The 19575-nt window shown below is 39.5% G+C and overlaps 1 protein-coding gene and 1 non-coding gene across 7 annotated transcripts in view; both read right to left on the bottom strand.

The window, feature by feature from the left end:
- CORO2B (coronin 2B) overlaps nucleotides 1-19575 on the bottom strand; it is a 272236-nt gene that overhangs the window by 58903 nt on the left and 193758 nt on the right. The gene's annotated exons all lie outside the window — the stretch shown is intronic.
- Nucleotides 11647-11704, bottom strand: MIR7248 (microRNA mir-7248). The gene has a single exon (NR_127433.1). It is a non-coding gene; the product is annotated as a microRNA mir-7248 (primary transcript).

Raw genomic sequence — 19575 nt, 5'->3', positions numbered from 1 at the left:
TTTTTGTTTTTGTATCTCAAAAGTCTAGCACAGTGCCTAGTATATAGTAATTACTTAATTAACACTTGTTGGTTAATTGATTAATCTTAGTAGAAGAGGGCTTCTTAATCTTTTTGAGGTCATAGATTCCTTTGGCATTCTCTAGTAAACCCTAAGGACCCTTCTCAGAATAATGTTTTCAAATGCAAAAGATAAATTATACTAGGTTACCAAGGAAACAAATTATGTTGAAATAGTTATTAAAATTTATTTTTTAAAATCCTAGATCCATAAACTCAGGTTAAGAGCCTCTAAAGTAGAATGTAAGCTCCCTGAGGGCAGAGACTGTCTTATTTTTGTCTTTCTATTCCCTTTGTCTAATACAAACACTTAATAAATGTTTCCTTAATTGGACTGAATTGAAAGAAAAGGGAAGGATGGAAGGAAGAAGGAAAAAAGAAAAGAGGGAAGGAAAGAAGGAAGGAAGGAAGGAAGAAGGAAAAAATAAAGGAAGGAAGGAAGGAAGGAAGGAAGGAAGGAAGGAAGGAAGGAAGGAAGGAAGGAAGGAAGGAAGGAAGGAAGGAAGGAAGGAAGGAAGGAAGGAAGGAAGGAAGGAAGGAAGGAAGGGAGGGAGGGAGGAAGGAAGGGAGGGAGGGAGGGAGGGAGGAAGGAAGGAAGGGAGGGAGGGAGGGAGGAAGGGAGGAAGGGAGGAAGGGAGGAAGGGAGGAAGGGAGGAAGGGAGGAAGGAAGGAAGGAAGGAAGGAAGGAAGGAAGGAAGGAAGGAAGGAAGGAAGGGCAGACACCCCACCCACCCATAACTGTGTCCAGGATATGGCCTCATCCTGGAGTTAACATCTCCTCCTAGCTATTACTGTTTCACAGCTTACCTCTCTCTTAAATGTTGCTTCATCTTTGTCCTGATTCCGATTTTATCTTGAAGATGAGTGATGGGGCTTTCCTTGAGCATCTTTCATGACTCTTGGTCAGAGGCAAGATGAACCAAGGTGAGGGGTAATAGCTTGCAAAATCCATCTTTAAATCTATAAGCATTTATGAAGCAGTTACTTTGTGCTAGAAAAGCATTCTAGGAGATGGAGATACAAATATTTGGGTGAGGAAGCCCCAAAAGCCTTACCTTTAAGGCCCTCTACAACCTGGCTTCAATCTATGCTCTTACTTCTTGCTTCCTCACAACATGAACCCTCTGCTGGTGGACTGGTTTCACTATTGTCTGAACAAGTGTGCCATGCTCATTTTGGAATGCTCCCCCACTCCAAAAGGTCTTTCTCACTCCCTCCATCCTTCCTTTCTTTTCCATCTAAGTAAACCTCATTCGACCTACCCTTTAAGTTTAGCTTAGGTCCCTCTCCTGCAGACAGCTCTAGCCCACAGTCATCTTCTCCCTCCTCTGGATTACCCCTTGGCACATGGCCATCTGCTGCTCATATATTCCTATATGTTTGCTCTGTCTCCCTAATTAGATCGCATTGACCCTAAATGTTCAATCTGTTGTTCAATCACCTTGTTTCTACCTTCATACCATCTTTTGCATACAGCATCTTCCCTACCCTTCCACTCACAAAACCACCAATCTAATTCAGGCCCCATCACTTCTCACTGGAACTATTCCAATAGCCTGCAATTGATCTCCTTGCTTCTAGTCTCTTCCTCTCCAATCTATCCTCTACTCAGCTGCCAAAGTGAAGATAGTAGAAGCCTCTCCAGATCATCCCTCTTCTCAACACATTCCAGTGGTTCCCTGTTACCTCTAGGAATATTTGGTCATTTTAGACTCTGAAGAACCTGGCACCTTTGTATCTTTATAGGACATCTCCTGTGGTCCAGCTCCACCTGACCTCCTTCCTCACACATGAAAACCTAATTACTGTTTCTGTGCCTTTTACCCAGCTGGCACTTCTGCCTGTAATGCTTTCCTTCCTCACCTTCACCTCCTGGCTTCCCTGGCATCCTTCAAGATCAAGGTGGGGCAGGAAGGTGGCTAAGTTGATAGAGAGCCAGACCTAGAGATGGGTCCAAATCGGACTTCAGACACTTTCTAGCTGTGTGACCCTGGGCAAGTCACTTAACCCCTATTGCCTAGTCCTTACCACTCTTCTACCTTGGAATCAATACATAGTATTGATTCTAAAATGGAAGGTAAAGGTTTTTTTTTTTAAAAGAAGAAAGTTCAAAACCTGCCTTTTGTAGGAGATCTTACCCAGACCTCTCTCTATCCACTCCATCTCACCAATTGTTAGAGCCTTCCCGCTGGGTTTAGCTTATGTATACACTATATACTTCTTGTAGGTACCTAATTATACATGTTTTCTTTCCTATTAGAATATCCCCTTGTCTCTCTGAGAACAGCAACTGTGTTTTTGATTTTCTTTGCATCCTCAGCATTTAGCACAGTGCCTGGCACATAGCACTAGCACATAATAAATGCTTTTTGACTGACTGACTGACTTTTGAGGATGGGAACAAGATATATTTTTTTTCTTCCTAGCACCTTTACTATTGAATTTTACTGGATACAGTGGATCTTCAGTAAGAGTTTGCCCAATGAATGAATGTTGGCTATATCCCCCTGGCTGAATAGAAAGTAGGACAGAAGGATTTAGCAGGCACAAAGCTGGGGCATTAGGATGCAGAGGATCAGTTTAATTCCCGGGATGGGGGAAGTATTCAGAGCTCCGGATTTTCTGGAGTACTCTGACTTACTTAATGAAATGAATGATGATGGTAACACTAGCCAAACCCTTCCCTTGCAGGACAGGGGCCTCAAATCTCAATTTCTCTGAGGGACTGAGATGATGATAGATGGAGAGCAGGGGGGTGGTTTGGATAGTGTGGTCAGGCTGAGGTGGATTTTCCACTTCAGCCATATTCACAACCAGTTCTCAGCCCAATGGTGTCCTGTTCCCATCCCCTGCCTGACTCTCCTCCCTCCTTTCCATGCCTGCCCTTTAGCTCTCCCTCTCACAGAAGCCTTCCTCTTTGAGGCCCTGAGAGTGACCAGATTATTCTGAATCCAGCATCCCTGTGCAGGGAGCCTTACGCTCGGCTGAGTTTTGACTTTACAGAGACTCATGTTAATTAGGGCACGATACTAGAATCCCCTAACCATATGGCATGAGCATCACTTTCCCTCTGCTGACTGAGAATAACCAATGGGATTCTCCCTTAAAGATTAACTGACCTTGGGGCAGTGGGGGGTGGGGATGGCATAGAAAGAGGGCAGATTTAGGGTTTGGGTTAGAGGAAGAAAAAAGAAGGATAAATGGAACTCAATTGAGGTCAGAGTCCCAGTTCATAAGCCAGTCCATTCCTGACAGAAGGTACTGGGTCTCTGAATTGATCTCATCAGTGGCTATCTAAGGTAATGCGCCCTCCTGCAGGGCCTCTCCTATCTTCCTCCCTCTCAACCCCCAAGCTCTGATCGAGTCCATTCCTGCTGCCTGCCATCTGGCCCTGTGGGAGCCGCTCTGCCTGAGCCCTCTTCTGCCAGCATCCCGTCTGCTCATCTGCCTTCCTTCTCTGGGAAGGCTTCGTTCGGGGTTTGCTCCATTAATGGAGCCATCACAATGGAGGAGGAGTGACAAGGGGATCCTAATGGAAGGAGTGATTTGTTAATGGTCATGCAATTCCCCAGACGCTCCACTTACTCTCATCCATCAGGGGCGGTTACACAGCAGGAAAGAGGGCTAACACAGGAGTCAAAGGATCAGGGGTCAAATCCACATCTCAAACTACCTCTGTGTCAAGTCATTTAGCATCCCAAGGCCCTGGTTTCCTCACCTATAAAATGGAGGAGTTTGGAGAAGATGGTAGCCTAGATGGCCTTGGAGGTCTCTTCCTTCCCTATGGACACTCTTATAAGGACAGCGACCTTTTGAGACCCAGAACCTATGCCATGGAGACCACATTTCTCCCTCATCCTCCCAAGTTACCCCGTAGAGGATTCCTGTCAGTGATTTTAGCCTATAGGCTATTCTGTACAAAAAAGTCATCCCTGTTCAATATTCTCCATTCCCATACCCACCATCTTAGCATAGACTCGCATGACCAAGGTGCTGTAATGGAGAGAAAGCTGGACTTAAGAGGCAGAAAGACTCTGGTTCAAGTCCTACCTCTGACATTTACTAGCTGTGTGATTATGGGCAAATCACGTCACTTTCCTCATCTGTAGAAAGAGGATAACAAGGGGACTGCTAGGTGGCTCAGTAGATAATCAGGCCCATAGGCAGAGGTCCTGGATTCAAATCTGACCTCAGATACTTCCTAGCTGTGTGGTCCTGAGCAAGTCACTCGGTACCCATTACCTTGCCCTTACCACTCTTCTACCTTAGAAGCAATACATAACATTGATCCTGAGATAGAAGGTGAAGGAAAGAAGGAAGGAAGGAAGGAAGGAAAGAGGGAAGGAAGGAAGGAAGGAAGGAAGGAAGGAAGGAAGGAAGGAAGGAAGGAAGGAAGGAAGGAAGGAAGGAAGGAAGGAAGGAAGGAAGGAAGGAAGGAAGGAAGAAAGGAAGGAAGGAAGGAAGGAAAGAAGGAAAGAAGGAAAGAAGGAAAGAAGGAAAGAAGGAAGGAACGAAGGAAGGAACGAAGGAAGGAACGAAGGAAGGAACGAAGGAAGGAACGAAGGAAGGAAGGAACGAAGGAAGGAAGGAACGAAGGAAGGAAGAAAGAGAAAGAAAGAAAGAAGATAATATCAAGAGATGCCAATTTACAAGGTCATATTTAAGATCAAATGAGACATGTATATAAAGTACTTTGAAAACTTTAAAGCACTAAACAAATGCCAGAGGGGCAGCTAGGTGGCTCAGTAGATTAAAAGACTTAGAAATAGGTTTTTGGGTTCAAATCTGACCGCAGATACTTCTTTTCTATGTGACCCTGGGCGAGTCACTTAACTCCAATTGCCTGGCCCTTACAGCTCTTTTGCCTTGGAACAGACACTTAATATCAATTCTAAGACAGAAGGTTAAGAGTTAATAATTATAACAATAACAACAATAATAGATGCTGGTTATTATTCTTTGTAATTGTTATCCATTATTTCTGTTTCTACCCTTCTCTGATTCATTCTTCACGATGCTACCAGAATAATTTTCCATGAGTATAACTCCATTATGGTACTATCTTATTTATGGACTTGCCTTAGCCACTCATTTTCTACTATATCAAATCCAGATTTCTCTGCTTGGCCTTCAAGATTCTTTATAACCTAGTCTTTTATGTTAGTGATGCCACCAAATAAAATGTAACTTTAGGTAAGTAATTTCTTCCAAGTACATCTCAGTTGGGCAGCTAGGTAGAGCAGTGGATAGAATGCTGGGACTGGAATCAAGAAGACTCATATCTGTGAGTTCAAATCTACCTCAGACACTTACTAGCTGTGTGAACCATAACCCTATTTGCCTCAGTTCCTCATCCATAAAATAAGCTGGAGAAGGAAATTGCAGACCACCCCAGTATCTCTACACGAAAACTTCCAATGGAGTCACAAAGAGTCAGACATGACTGAAATAACTGAATAAAAACTGACCTTTGTTATTTAATTTAAAAAATGAAGGGATTGGGAATTGTGGGAGACAGTGAAATATTTGAGCACAAAAGAGCCATGATTCCCAACAAGCAACTCTTAAAACCCTAAAAAGGAACCAGAAATGATGATAATGAAAGAAAAACAGAAAGAAGTTCTTCCCTATACTCTAGCCCCACACTTTTTAAAAAGACTTCCAGAATCTTGCAAAAACTCTAAATAGAGGAAAAAAACAGATTAAGTGGAAGGAAACTGGACAAGGAACACAAACCTAGAGCAGGAGATAGGTCCAGACCAAAGCCCTAAACATGAAATGAGGTTAGATCAGCACCATGGCAGCCTTAATTAAGGCAGCTCTGCTTAGCCCCAGCAAGAGACAGACTCAAAGAAGCACTCAGAGCTAGGACACAGCTCTGCTAGGCAGTTCTGCCCAAAGCATTCAGGAGACAGGGCTAGATAAGAACCTGGGCATTACAATGCCCAGATCCAGGCAGTGGAGCACTCAAACAACCCTTTCCCTAACATGGCAGAAGCAACAGCAGGAAAAAGGACCAGGGAAATACCCAAGAGGCAAAGTACTTGGAACCTGGCAGGAAGTCTACAATCACAATATGGGGATAGGTTCTGTCAGAAATTGAAAAGGATGGTGTCAGCTCTAGAATTGGAACAGTATAAGAAGGAAGAGATAGAGAATGAATAAAGGCCAAATCCTAAATTAAGCTACCAGAAGGCAGAGTCCAAACCCAGGAATTCCTGTAAAATTTGAGGCTTAGTCTTAACCACCATATGCAAGACCAAATAGAGCGTTCCCATTACCATCCAAGAATACAGGAGGGAACAGAGCATGACCCAGTGATACAGCATTCCAATCCAGAAACAGAAGCCCAGATATGAGAAGCCCAAGAGAATTTAGCAACTCAAAAAGTACAAGTGGAGTCCTTGAGAAAAGAATGCCAGTTAGAGAAAAGAATGTCCTAGACATAAGGATTATAAGGGTAGTGCTAAGAAAGGAGACAGACACAAAATTTAATGTTAAAGGAAATGGCAACTAAGGAGGAAATAATTATAAAGAGAATTAATAGCTTAAAACATACAATGGCAAATTATCCAAGACTTGAACTCTCAGAAAATTAGAATGACCTACAGAATGCAACAATTCTTTTATAAAGGGAAAAAAGGAAAAAGAAAATCAAAAGAATAAAAACTAGTTGATAATATATGCATATATAAATACCTAGATATGTACATGTACAATATATTCTGGGCATATACCTTATATATATATATATATATATATGCTGTCTAACAACTGATCTGAAAAGTCAGTCAAGAAAAGATCATTTAGGAGTTATAGGGCTACCTGAAAATCATGAACAAAAAAGTCTTGTATTTTAAGAAATCATAAATGAAAGCTAGATTGGTATATTTCTCCTCACATAACAATTCTCTGACCCACTCACTACACCTCCACTCCTAGAGGCTTGCCATACTAATGTTAAACTTGGTGTAGACACCCAGTCAGATTAGCCCACTATATCTCAGAACTCCTAGAATTAGGAAATACTCAGCCTTAGCCTCCCAGGTAGTAGGGATCACTGGCATATCCCATCTTCTTTGTAAAAATGGGGGAATACAAAGACATGAAAAGGATTAAAAAGACAAGGTGGAAGGAAATGTACAATAAACACTTATAACTGAATATGAATGGAATGAACTTACACATAAATTGAAAGAAGATAGCAGAATAGATTAGAAAAAAAGAATTCCATAATATGTTGCTTATAAGAAACACACCTGAAGCATAAAGATGCACGGAGTAAAAGTAAGGGGTTGAGGCAGAATCTATTATATTTCATCAGAGGTGTTGCAATCATGATTTCAGGTAACATAACAGTAAAACCAGACATGATAAAAAGAGACGAGCACTTCAAAGAACCACAAATAATGTGCCAATATCAATACTAAATATATATGCACTGAATGGAATGACATCTGAATACTTAAAGGAAAAGTTAATTCAGGAAGAAACAGACAATAAAATGACAATAGTGGGAGAATTTTTAGATATAGATAAAACTAACAAGAAGATAAACAAGAAAGATGCCAAGGACCTGGATAAAACTTTAGAAAAAGTAGAGAGGAAAACTTTCTGATGATTCTTGAATGGTAACAAAAAGGAGTTTATACATTTCTCAGTTTTGCATTCCACTTTTTGCAAGAATTGACTATTCATTGGGGAATAAACCCTCACAAACAAATATAGAAAAGTGGTACTATTAAACATATTTATTGACCACAATGCATAAAATTATATTTAATAAAGAAACTTTTGAAAGAAGAATTAAAATTAGAGACCAAATAAGTTAATACTAAACAAAGAATTGATGGGTCAAAGAACAAGTCAGAGAAATAAAAAAATTAATAAAGAGAATATACCAACAATGAGATAATGACTAAAATAAGCAAACCAAAACAAAACCTCAATGACTTAAAAAATAAAAGTAGGAGGCTTTTTTTTTCTCCTTGGTAAAGCTATTTGGATAATCATTGTAAGCTAGCCTGTGAATTTTCCCTTTATTCATTTTTGATACAATTTGTATTCCTTCTCTTTCTTAAAAAAATTAAGCTAGTTTACAACTATTTGCTAATTAGTTTTACCAAGGGGAAAAAAGCTCCACTTTTGTTTCTTAAGTCACTGAGGTTTTGTTTTGTTTTGCTTTCAATCTTGTTTTTTGACTTTTGTTTCTTTGATTTACAAAAGATTTTTGGCCTTTTAATCTTTTTATAAATTGCAATCCAATTAACTGATATGTATTTTCTCTTTTCTCATTGATGAAAGCATTTAGAAATTTATCTAGTATTAAATTATTTGGTCTCTAATTTTAATCTTTCCTTCAAAACCTCTTTGTTAAGTGTAATTTTTTTAAAAAGAGAGGAAAACCAAATTGTATAAAAAATGAATAAAGGGAAAATTCACAGCAACTGAATATGAAATAAAGGAAACAATAAAAAACTGTTCTGCTCATTTATGACAACATAGCTGTTAACTTAGATGAAATGGATGAATATTTTAAAAAATGTAAAATGCTCAGATGAACGGAATTATAAATATATTTTTTAAATAATGCAATATCAGGATAAAAATCGAATAAACCATAAATGAACTCCCAGGAGATAAAAATGATAGGTTTGCAAGTGAATACTATTATTCAATGAATAATTTCAATATTACACAAACTACTTGCAAAAATGGGAAGAAAGGGGGATCTCCCCACACTTTATGATACAAATATGATCTTGATACTCAAACCATGGAAAAATTAAGAAAAATATAAGCCAATATTTCTAAAAACATTGATGCAAAAATATTAAATAAAAGTAGTGGCTTCAAAATAGTGACACCAACATATTAAAAACATGATGATTGCATGTCATATCAGGAATGTAATACTGGTTCAATATAAATTAAACTATAAGTATAATAGTCTATGTTGATAACAAAAAAGAATGTATTATTCTATCAATAGATTCTGAAAGAACTTTTAATCACTACAACAAGCCTTTATATAGAACTTTAAGATTTGCAAAGGTATTTATAAACATTATTTCATTTGATTCTTACAACCCTGAAAGGAAGATGCTATTATAATTCCCATTTTACATATGAATATATTGAGGCAAACGAAAATTAAATTATTTGCCCAGGGTCAAATAATTAAGAAATATATGATGTTAGATTTAAACTCAGGTCTTCTTGATTTGTGGTCTAGTACTCTATTCATTGTGGCACCTAAAAATAATAGTAATAAATGCACATTCAGTAATATGCTAGATTGTAGCTATCTAAATAGAGTTAACAGCCCTTATATAGAATAGAGGAAGGTCAAAGGCCTTTTGAATAGGATCAAGGGTAAAGCAAATTATTGTTTATACAGTACCAGAGGACCAATATAACTATGACTATGACTACAAAAGAGTTTTTATAAAATTACAAATTGAAATAATTGGAAAAATATTAATTGCTCATGGGTAAGCTTTGCCAGAACAATAGAAATCAAAACTACTCAAATTAATTTACTTAGTACCATACCAATTAAACTACCAAAATATTACTTTATAGAGCTATAAAATGATTAAATTCATCTGGAGGAACAAAAGGTCAAGAGTTTCAAGGGAAATAATTTGTTAAAAAAAGAAAAGGAAAAGGGACCTAGCAATAACAGATTTCAAACCACACTACAAAACAAATAATCAACAAAATGATTTGGTATGGATTAAAAAGTAGGTCTACTGGTAAAACACATTATGTACACAACATATAAAAGCAAACAAGCATAGCATCATAGTGTTCAATAAATTCAAATTCCCCAGCTATAGGAATAAGGACTCATTATATGACAAATACTTATGGAAAAATTGGAAAGGAATTTGACAGAAATTAGGTATAGATCAACATCTTACAATTTATATTAAGATAAGCTTCAAGTGTAAATATAACAAACATTAAAGGGCACATCAAAAACAAATTATAAGAATAAGGAAGAAAGTACCTTTTACAACTATGAATAAAGAAAGAGTTCATGACCAAATAAGGGTTAGAAAGGATCACAGAAGATAGACTATATTTTTTGTTTACATAACATTTCAAATTTTTGAATAAACAAAACTAGCACAGATAAAATTAGTAGGGAAACAGATAACCAAGACATTATTGTAATGATTTTTTTCTGATAAAGGTTTTATATTCAGAACATATACAGACATATTCAAATTTGTAAGAATAAGAGCCATTCCCCAATAGATACATGGTAAAAGGATGTATAGTTTTCAAAGGAAGAAATCTAAATTATCAAAAACATATGAAAAAGTGATGTCAACATTATCAACTAGAGAATATAAATTAAAGCATTGCTGAGGTTCTACCTCACAGTTATCAGATTAGCAAAGATGAGAAAAAAAGGAAATGAGAACTGTTGGAGGATCTGAGGGGAAAGAGGCACAATGATGCTCTGTTGGTGGACCTGTGAATTGGTTCAATCGTTCTGGAAAGCAATTTAAAATTATGCCCTAAAAGTGACTAAACTGTCCACATCCTTTGACACAGAAATACCATTATTAAGCTTATATCCCAAAAAGGAGGAGGAGAAGGAGGAAGAGGAGAAAGAAGAAGAGGAGGAACAAGAGGAAGAGAAGGAAGAAGAGGCAAAAGGAGGAGGAGGAAGAAGAAAAGGAGAAAAGGGACAACATATACAAAAATAGTATAAGACAGTAATATTTGTAGTGGTAAAGAACTTAGTACCAAGGGGTGCCTATCTAATGGGGAATGGCTAAACAAATTATGGCATATGAATATAATGGAATATTATTAAGCTATAAGAAATGATGAAAGAAACCTGGGTAGAACTATATGAACTGATGTAGAATGAAGTTTACAGATTAGGAGGACAATTTATATAATAACAACAACATTGTAAAGAAAAATAATTTTCACAGATTTAAGAAATGATCAATGTAATTTCACAATTCCAGAGAGCTGATGATGAAATGTGACCCATCTGACAGGCATGTGATGGACTCAAGATGTAGAAGGAGATGTACATTTTCAGACATGATCAGTGTAGGAATTTGTTTTGTTTGACTTTACATATTTGTTATAAGGGTTTCAATTTTCTGTGCATTTTTCCACTGGGGAATGAGCAGAAGAGAGAGGAGTAAGGTTAGGATTACTCACCACCCCCTCCAAAATGCAGACAAAAAGAAGAATAAAGAAAATAAGTTCTTTAAAGTATCTTTAAAATGCCCAGAAGAGAAGTTAGAGAGAATCATAGACAAGCAGGACAACTCTAAAAGTAATTTTCAATTAGAGTTTATATATTTTAAAAGAAATGCAAATTATATGGAATGGAAATGTAATGTTTCATGTACCATCTTCTTTTTCTGTCCTGATATGTATACAGAAAGGTACATTTTATTTAGTGTCTTTAAATTACAGAATAAAAAATAAATTTAATAAAAAGGTGGTTGGCTGGACTACATGATCTCTTGACACCCTTCTATTTCCATCCTTCAGTGATTCTTCCATTGATGTTCTCCTGCGCTGGTCAAGCTTAGGAGCACAGGCATGCAGAGTGTGGTCCGGTTGTGCCTGGGTGTGCCAGCACACCCAGTCCACGCTCTATGCACGCCTATGTTCAGGTTGTGGTTATCTTGGCTTTTCAGGTACTGTAATAATAGAATAATACAATGCATGGCACATAATAGGCTCAAAAGATACTTACTGATTGTGCGATTATCTCAGGTTGAAGGAGAATAAGAATCAACACCTAATGGCATTTCACAACAAGAAATAAACTTAACAAATATTTTCCCCCCCTGGATTCCCATAATTTTTCAGGCAGTCATTCTTTAACCATGTCCCACTCTTCACCTCTTCCCTAACGGAATTTGATTTACCTAATGAGACCATGACTATGAACCATATAAAGCTTAGTGACTCAAATGCCCTTCCCCTTTGGCTGGATCTTACTACACAACCAAGGAGTGGAAGCCTTAAATGTGAGCTTTTGTTCTCCAGATTTCTAAGAACACAAGCTTTTTTCTTCCTCTGGCTGTAGGTACTTATTGAAATTGTCCCTTTCTGCCAAGGAGGGTGATATCATGGAAGGAAAACTAGAATAGGCATCTAGATCCCTGGGTGCAAGTCCTAGATCTGTGAGATCTTAGATAAGTCACTTAACCTCTATGTGCTTCAATTTCTTTATATGCCATATTTGTTAATAATCACTAATTTGTTTACTGCTCTGATTGTGAGAAACAGAGGAAACAATAGATGTAAAAACTCTTTGGAAAGAATAAATTTCTATCCAAATCTAAGATATCAGTATTATTGGAGGCAACTGTCTGAAATAGAAAGTAAACCCAGCTGAACAACAACTTCTATGGATCATAAGACTGGCCAAGGGAACAGTAAGTAATCTCCCTTTCAAAAAAAAGAAAGTCTGCCTTTTTTTATTTGTGAGAGGTGAGCTTTGGAAACCAGAAGACCAAAAACAAAACACTTATTTAATGTGTGGCCTTGAGGAAGTCACTACTTCATTGAAGTATTGTATTCTAAACTCTTTTATCTGTAGAATGGACAATTCTGGAGTTCTTAATCTGGGTGTCGTGAACTTTTAAAATTAATATATTTTGCTAACTTTTTCAAAAATATCAGTTTACATTATAATCCTATGTGTTTTATTTTAGGCATTTAAAAACATTATTCTGAGAAGGGGTCCATAGGCTTCACTGGACTGCCAAAAGGGATCTCTGACACACAGAAATGTTAAGAATCTCTGCACTTGATAATCTCCAAGATCCCTTCCAAATTGAACATTCTGTGATTCTGAAATAGATATTGCTTGGCTTTAGCCACCATAGTGGTATTTGGAGAGACAATAATAAACACATCACATTTATAGGGTGCACACAGTCCTTGATACAACTTATGAAGATGGAGCTGTCCTGATTTATTCTATGAGGTATCAGAATTATGTGGTGCAAGTATTGTCACCTCTCCATTTTATAGATAAGGAAACAGAGGCTCCTAAGGAAGAAGTGACTCACCCTGTGACACATAGTTACTGAGTAGCAGAGCTAGAGCCTGGATGGAGGTCATCTGATTGCACGTCCACAGCTCTTTTCACTAGGCTCTGACTGTCTTTCTGGGAAGAAAGGTATCATTTATATAGATGCCAGAAGTGACTTCAGAGGTCATCTATTCCAATAGGAATTCCTTTTATAACAGCCCAATAAGGAGTTGCTCCTTTTTCCTCAAAGATCTCCAGTGGCAATGATTACAGGACCTCCCAAGACAGTCCTCTCCACTTTCAGGAAGCCCTATTTGTTAAGAAGTTTTGCTTTATATCAAGTCAATATCTACCTCTCTCCAAATTCTACCCATTCCTTTTGGTTCTTGCCAGGATCAAGCAGAACTCAATGACAAGGATGCACTATTGATGTCTGAAAGCTTCTCTGTGCACTTACGACACAACTTTCACCTTGACAAATCTCAAGTTAAGGAGAAACACTATTTCTGAAAAAGGGCTAGACATTCTGTTAATTGGAAATTAAAGAAAATAAAAGCCACCCATTCAAGTAAGAATTTGGGAAGGAGACATCTGAACAGATTATTAGAAGGGAAAACAGTAGGGAATCATAGTATATTAATGCCCACTTTCTGGAAGTGAATTTGGGTTATTTCTGGTGCAACCCCAATTCATTTTAACACATAGATGATTATTGCTAGGTGCAAGGCATTGTGCTCAGTGCTGGGGTTGCAAAGATGACATGAAGAGTCCCTGTCCTCCAAGTACTTCCTTCTTTCAGAGGGAGTAGAGAGCAGAAGGGGAATATACTACTCATAGAGATATAGAAATACAAAATACATACAAAGTGATACAAAGTAAATCTGAGAGAACAAGAGCGGAAATCTGGAGAACTGGGGTTAGGAGAGAGTGTCAGGGAAGGTGTCTTTCGGGAGGCTGGGCAGGCTCTGTACTTTGAAGGCAGCTGGAGATCCTAAAAGGTAGCAGTTGGGAAGGAGAGCATTCCAGACCCAGGCGGTGGACGGGACCAGACAGTGAAGACCCTCACGTGGGTGTTGCCTTTTCCTTTCAGAGACAGTATTTGTAATGAAAACCCTCCATCATTATGAATCATTACTGACAGACTGCATGAATGATTCCTAAATGCCATAACAGGAATGTACGGTGACAGCAGAGATAGTGGAGAACTGGGACACATAAGCTTCCAAGGCTTGGGGCCATATTTATATAATGTCCATTGTGCTATGCCAGGTACAATTAGCAATAGTGCTGGAATCTCATTCTAATACTGCAGTTGTAACACAGAATTCATTAGAAGGCTATTCCACCTTTGGTGTCTTCTTAAATACTGACTGCATACCTACTGTGTGCTCACAAATGTACTAGGCATGATGGAGTTCACACAGCTTATTTTTGTGACAATATTTTACCTCAAAACAATTTCACAACAATGAATTCTGAAGCTTAAGTTACAGCAGGGAGGAGGAGGAGGAAAAATAAAGGACAATTTTTTCATACCCTAAAAGATATTCTTTATAGAGGAAATGAATTTCTGAGCTATTTCTCCCTTAGCAGTCCCCAAGAGGCTTCTTCTTCTTTTTTTAAACCCTTACCTTCTGATTTAGAATCGCTACAAATATTAGTTCCAAGTTAGAAGAGTGATGATAAGACCAAACATTTGGGGTTAAGTGACTTGCCTACATAGCTAAGAAGAGTCTGAGGCCAAATTTGAACCCAGGACTTCTCATCTCTAGTCCTGGCTCTCAATCCACTGAGCCACCTAGCTGCTCAACAGCAATGACAACAACCACAATGGTGATGCTCTTTAGCTTGTGCTCCCTCCCAGAAAATATTTCAGTTTGGTTTGTTTTTGCTTTCCACCTTTCCTTCCCTTTAGCAAGCAACCAAGGCATTTGATCTTGAAGCAACTTTTTTTGCAAAGCATTCAAAGAATAGTTATTGGGGGTGCCCTTCATGTCTCATAGGCTCCCTCCCCTGTAATTCAGGTCACAATCCTAACAAAAGGTTCACAATTCCAACAGATGAAATCTAAGTAATTTGAGTGACGTGCTTTTGTGGGTCCCTGGGCTACTTAAGGCAAATTGCCCTTCTCCTGGCTGCTGGCTCCTGCTGACTCACCTTTACTAGTCCCATTTTGTCTCCTTTCAATTTGATTCCACAGCTATTCCTAGTGCAAACAATACTGTTCCCTGCTGCTGCTATATTTTCCAGAAGTTCTCTCCTATTCCTTCCTTGCCTCAGATACTCCAACAGTTACTGCTTCTGCTTACTGCAACAATTTTTTTTTTGGTCTTTCTCCCTCAGAAGTCTATGGGAGAGTTAAGTGGCACAGTGGATAGAATAGCAGTCCTGGTGTCAGAAAGACTGAGTTCAAATCTGGCCTCAGGTACATACTAGCTGTATGACCCTGAGCAAGTCACTTAGTATGGTTTGACTCAGTTTCCTCACCTGTCAAATGAGCTGGAGAAGTAAATGGCAAACCATTCTAGTGTCTCTGCCAACACAATCCTAAATGGGGCCACAAAGAGCTACGACATGACAGAAAACTGAAGGACATCACATATTAAGTGTTGGAGATAGTATAATACTGTGAACTTATGGCATGTGGGCCAGAAGGGGCTGCTCCCTTCCCCCTATCTATGTCTGCCTAGGTAATCTCTCCCATCCCTTGCCCCTTTGCCCATCAGCCCAATTGGAATGCTTCCTCCCTCCCCTGTCTGGGGAAAGGTGGGGGACTTACATGCGGCGTGAGGGTTGCAGTTTGGGCACTCAGTCTCTGAGATTCCTAAAAGGTTCGCCATCACTGGTATAATATATGGACTGAGAATTCATGGAAAGAAGTTACACATGGGGGCCATGGAAGTTTCTTTTATTTTTTTTTAAACCTTTACCTTATAATTAATATTTGTATCAGTTCTGAGACAGAAGAGTAGTAAGGGCAAGACAATTGGGGTTAAGTGACTTGCCCAGGGTCACCCAATTGGGAAGTGTCTGAGGCCAGATTTGAGCCCAGGTCTTCCTGACTCCAGCCCTGACCCAGAACTCATGCCAGAGTTTTTTCAACTATCCCTTGACACATAGGACCTGGATTTCATCAGCAGCATACTGTAAATGCTTTCTAAGAGTGATGACGATTAGCATTTCCACATCAACAAGCTCTGATTGACATCATGCTGGATATACCATATGTTGTCTTATGTTTCAATTGTGTATTTACATCTCTGTCTTTTGGCTCCCAAAAGGATCGATAAGGTCCTTGTGGAGTGAGTCTTCATCTCAGTTATCTGAGAATCTTCCCTAGTATCTATACCAAGCAAAATGTTGGATACATAGAAGACTCTCAGCTCGCAATGGCTGACTGACAACTCCCTATCATTCTAATTTCTTCAATGCCTCTGAAGAATTTCAGGCACCATAGAGGAAAAGAAAAAAGTTGATACGCAATTGCTTAAAGCTCCCCAGAATCTGAGTCTGCCTTCCACTGACATCATTGAGGATGATGCAAACACCTGCAGGGAGCCACAAATGCCAGAGGAAAGGAGCCCAACTGGCTTCTGAGAGCATAGAAAAATGACAAGATTCAGAAAGGAGGAAAGACTGAGAAGTGCTGCTGAATGGGTATTCTACTTAACTGAATTGAATTTCTGCACAGAAAGTCTTGACAGTCCAGACCACAATAGGGCTGATCTCCTTCCTCTTCCCCCTCGTATGAAGTCTCAAAGGGCAGGTGACAAGGATGGATCTCCCTGGTTGGCCTGCAGTGTGCAGCTCTGGGGAGGTGTCCTCACCACCTCAGAGCTCATGCCAGAGGACTACTAGAGGGCACTGTGGTTCAGCTCACTCATGCCCAGGCTTCCAGGAAAGAAGGGAAACAGGTTTCAGAGTTAGTCATTCTCCCCCCAGAAGGGTCCAGCGGCCAGGGTCTCGGAGGAGCAGCCATGTGCCTATGAGCATTGTTAAATATTAATTTCTTCTGTGGGTAAGGGCTCCAAGGGGATGGAGGAAAGGGCCAGAAGTACTATAGTGGTACAATCAATAACAATCACTCACATTCATGCCAGACTTTAAGCATCATGAAGTGTTCTCTCTACAATGTCCCTGTGAAGTAGACATTGCAAGGATTATTATCATCTCCATTTTTGAAAACTAGGAAACTGGGCTGGGATGGATTAAGTGATTGGAACATGGATAGAATTACAAAGATTTGTTCCTTGAGTTGAAAAGGATGCCCCTGCTACTAAGTTAAACGTTGGAGCTAGTATTTGAACCTGGGTCTCCTGATTCAAAGTTCAGTCTTTTTTCACTATAGTTTAGTCACTATCTCTCATTCAGAGGTAGCTGTGGCTCAGTGGTCAAGAGTACTGGGGTTTGAGTTAGGAAGACCTGAATTCAAATCCAGTCATAGACACTGCTTAGCTTTGTGATCTTGGGCAAATCATTTAATCTCTGTATGCTTAGAAGGCAGCTAGGTGCCTAAGTGGGTAGAGCCTGTACCTGGGGTCAGGAAGAACTGAGTTCAAATGCAGCTCAGAGACTTCTTAGCTTTGTGACCTTGGGCAAATCATTTAACCTCTATATGCTTAAGAAGAAGCTAGGTGGCTTGGTGGATAAAGCACTGTGCTTGTAGTCAGGAAGACCTGAGTTCTGATGCAAGCTCAGATACTGCCTTGCTATTTGACCCTGGGCAAGACATTTAAGCCTGACAAAAAAATCCATTGAAGAAGGAAATAGAAAACTACTCCAGTATCCTTGTCAAGAAAACCCCAAAGATAGCTATGATCCAAGGGGTCACAAAGAGTCAGACACAACTGAATAATCAATATTTGGTCTGGGAGCAGGAAAATCCAAGTTCAAATCCAGCCTCAAAGACTTCCTAGTTGTACGACCCTGGGGAAGTCATTTACCCTCTGCCTGAAAAGAAGGATCTATTGGAGAAGAACAGAGCAAAACCACTCCAGTATCCTTGCCAAGAAAATCCTATGGACAGCTTTGGTTCATAGAGGTCACAAAGAGTCAGACACAAATGAGCACCTGAAAGACAACAACTCATTTAGTCAAGAGATGCCTAAAGCAGAATAACTGTAAGAGGGTGGGACATAGAGTCAAGAGACCTAGTTATGCCATTTACCAGCCATGTGACCCAAGATAAGCCACTTTATCTCTCTCCTGGGCTGGTTCTTCATCTAGAAAAAGGGATGAGGGAAAAGGTTTGAATCAGATGACCTCGACGGTTCTTTGCAGCAGAAGTCTATGATGCTATGATTCTGTCAATCCTTTACAACTCAAGCAACAAATATTTCTAATTCTATCTATGTTCCAGACACTGTTATGAATGGGAATATCAATACAAAGAATGACACAATCCCCATTCTTCTATTACTATGAGAGAACACATATGCATATATAAATAAATAAGGCAGAAATACAAAGAGAAGAAAGACAAGTATGTGCAAAGGAATCTCACATGAGATACTGCAGGAGGGCAGCTAGGTGGCTCAGGCTGGTTCTAGAGCCAGGAGGTCCTGGATTCAAGTCTGCCCTCAGATACTTTCTAGTTATATGATCCTGGATAAGTCACTTAACCCCAGTTGCCTAGCCCTTACCACTCTTCTGTCTTGGAACAGATATTTAGAAGGATGGAAGACTGAAGGGAAGGGTTTTAAAAATAAATAAAAATTTAAAAAGATATTACAGGAAGGAGGGCACTAGTCATTTGAGAGATCAGGGAAGGTTTCATGCCAAAGATGGGGCTGCTCTAGCTGCATCTTAAAAGAAGAGAAGGACTCTAGGAGAGGGAGGAAAGGAGGGACTAGATTCCAGATCTGTGGGATGGCTGGAGACAAGGAATACAGATGGGAGATGGAGAAGCCTGGGAGAGGTCAGAGAGGGAGCCAGCTTGGTCATACTGCAGTGCTATGGAAGGGGAGGGATGTGAACAGTAAGACTAGACAAGTAGGTTAGGGGCCAGGCTGTGTAGGGCTTTCAAAGCTAAACACAAGTATTTATAGTTGATCCTGGAGGCAATAGGAAGCCACTGGAGTTGATTGAGTAGGGGAGTCATGTGGTCGGATCTGTGCTTAAAGAAAATTACCTTGGCAGCAATGAGCAGGATGGACTCAAGTAGGGAAGGACTTGAGACGTGAAACTAATTAGGAAGCTGTTGCAGTAATCTCGGTGAGAGGTGATGTGGGTCTGAACTAAGGTGGCTGCTCTGTGAGCAGAGGGAAGGGGCTGGATAGGAGAGACATGGGGAGGGTAGAAAAGGCATCTCACTGCATTATGGGGGGAAGGAGGGCTAGGAGTCCAGTTTAAGACCAAAGGTTATGAAGCTGGGAGGCTGGAAGGCTGCTTATTCTCTCCACAAAATTAGAGAAGTTTAGAAGGTAAAAGGGTTTGGGAGAAAAGAGAATGAATTCCTTTTTGGACACTAGAGGTGAAGAGGTC

The sequence above is a fragment of the Monodelphis domestica genome, chromosome 1 (genome assembly GCF_027887165.1).
Source record: "Monodelphis domestica isolate mMonDom1 chromosome 1, mMonDom1.pri, whole genome shotgun sequence".
Lineage (NCBI taxonomy): Eukaryota > Metazoa > Chordata > Mammalia > Didelphimorphia > Didelphidae > Monodelphis > Monodelphis domestica.
This window is presented reverse-complemented; position numbering and strand designations above follow the sequence as displayed.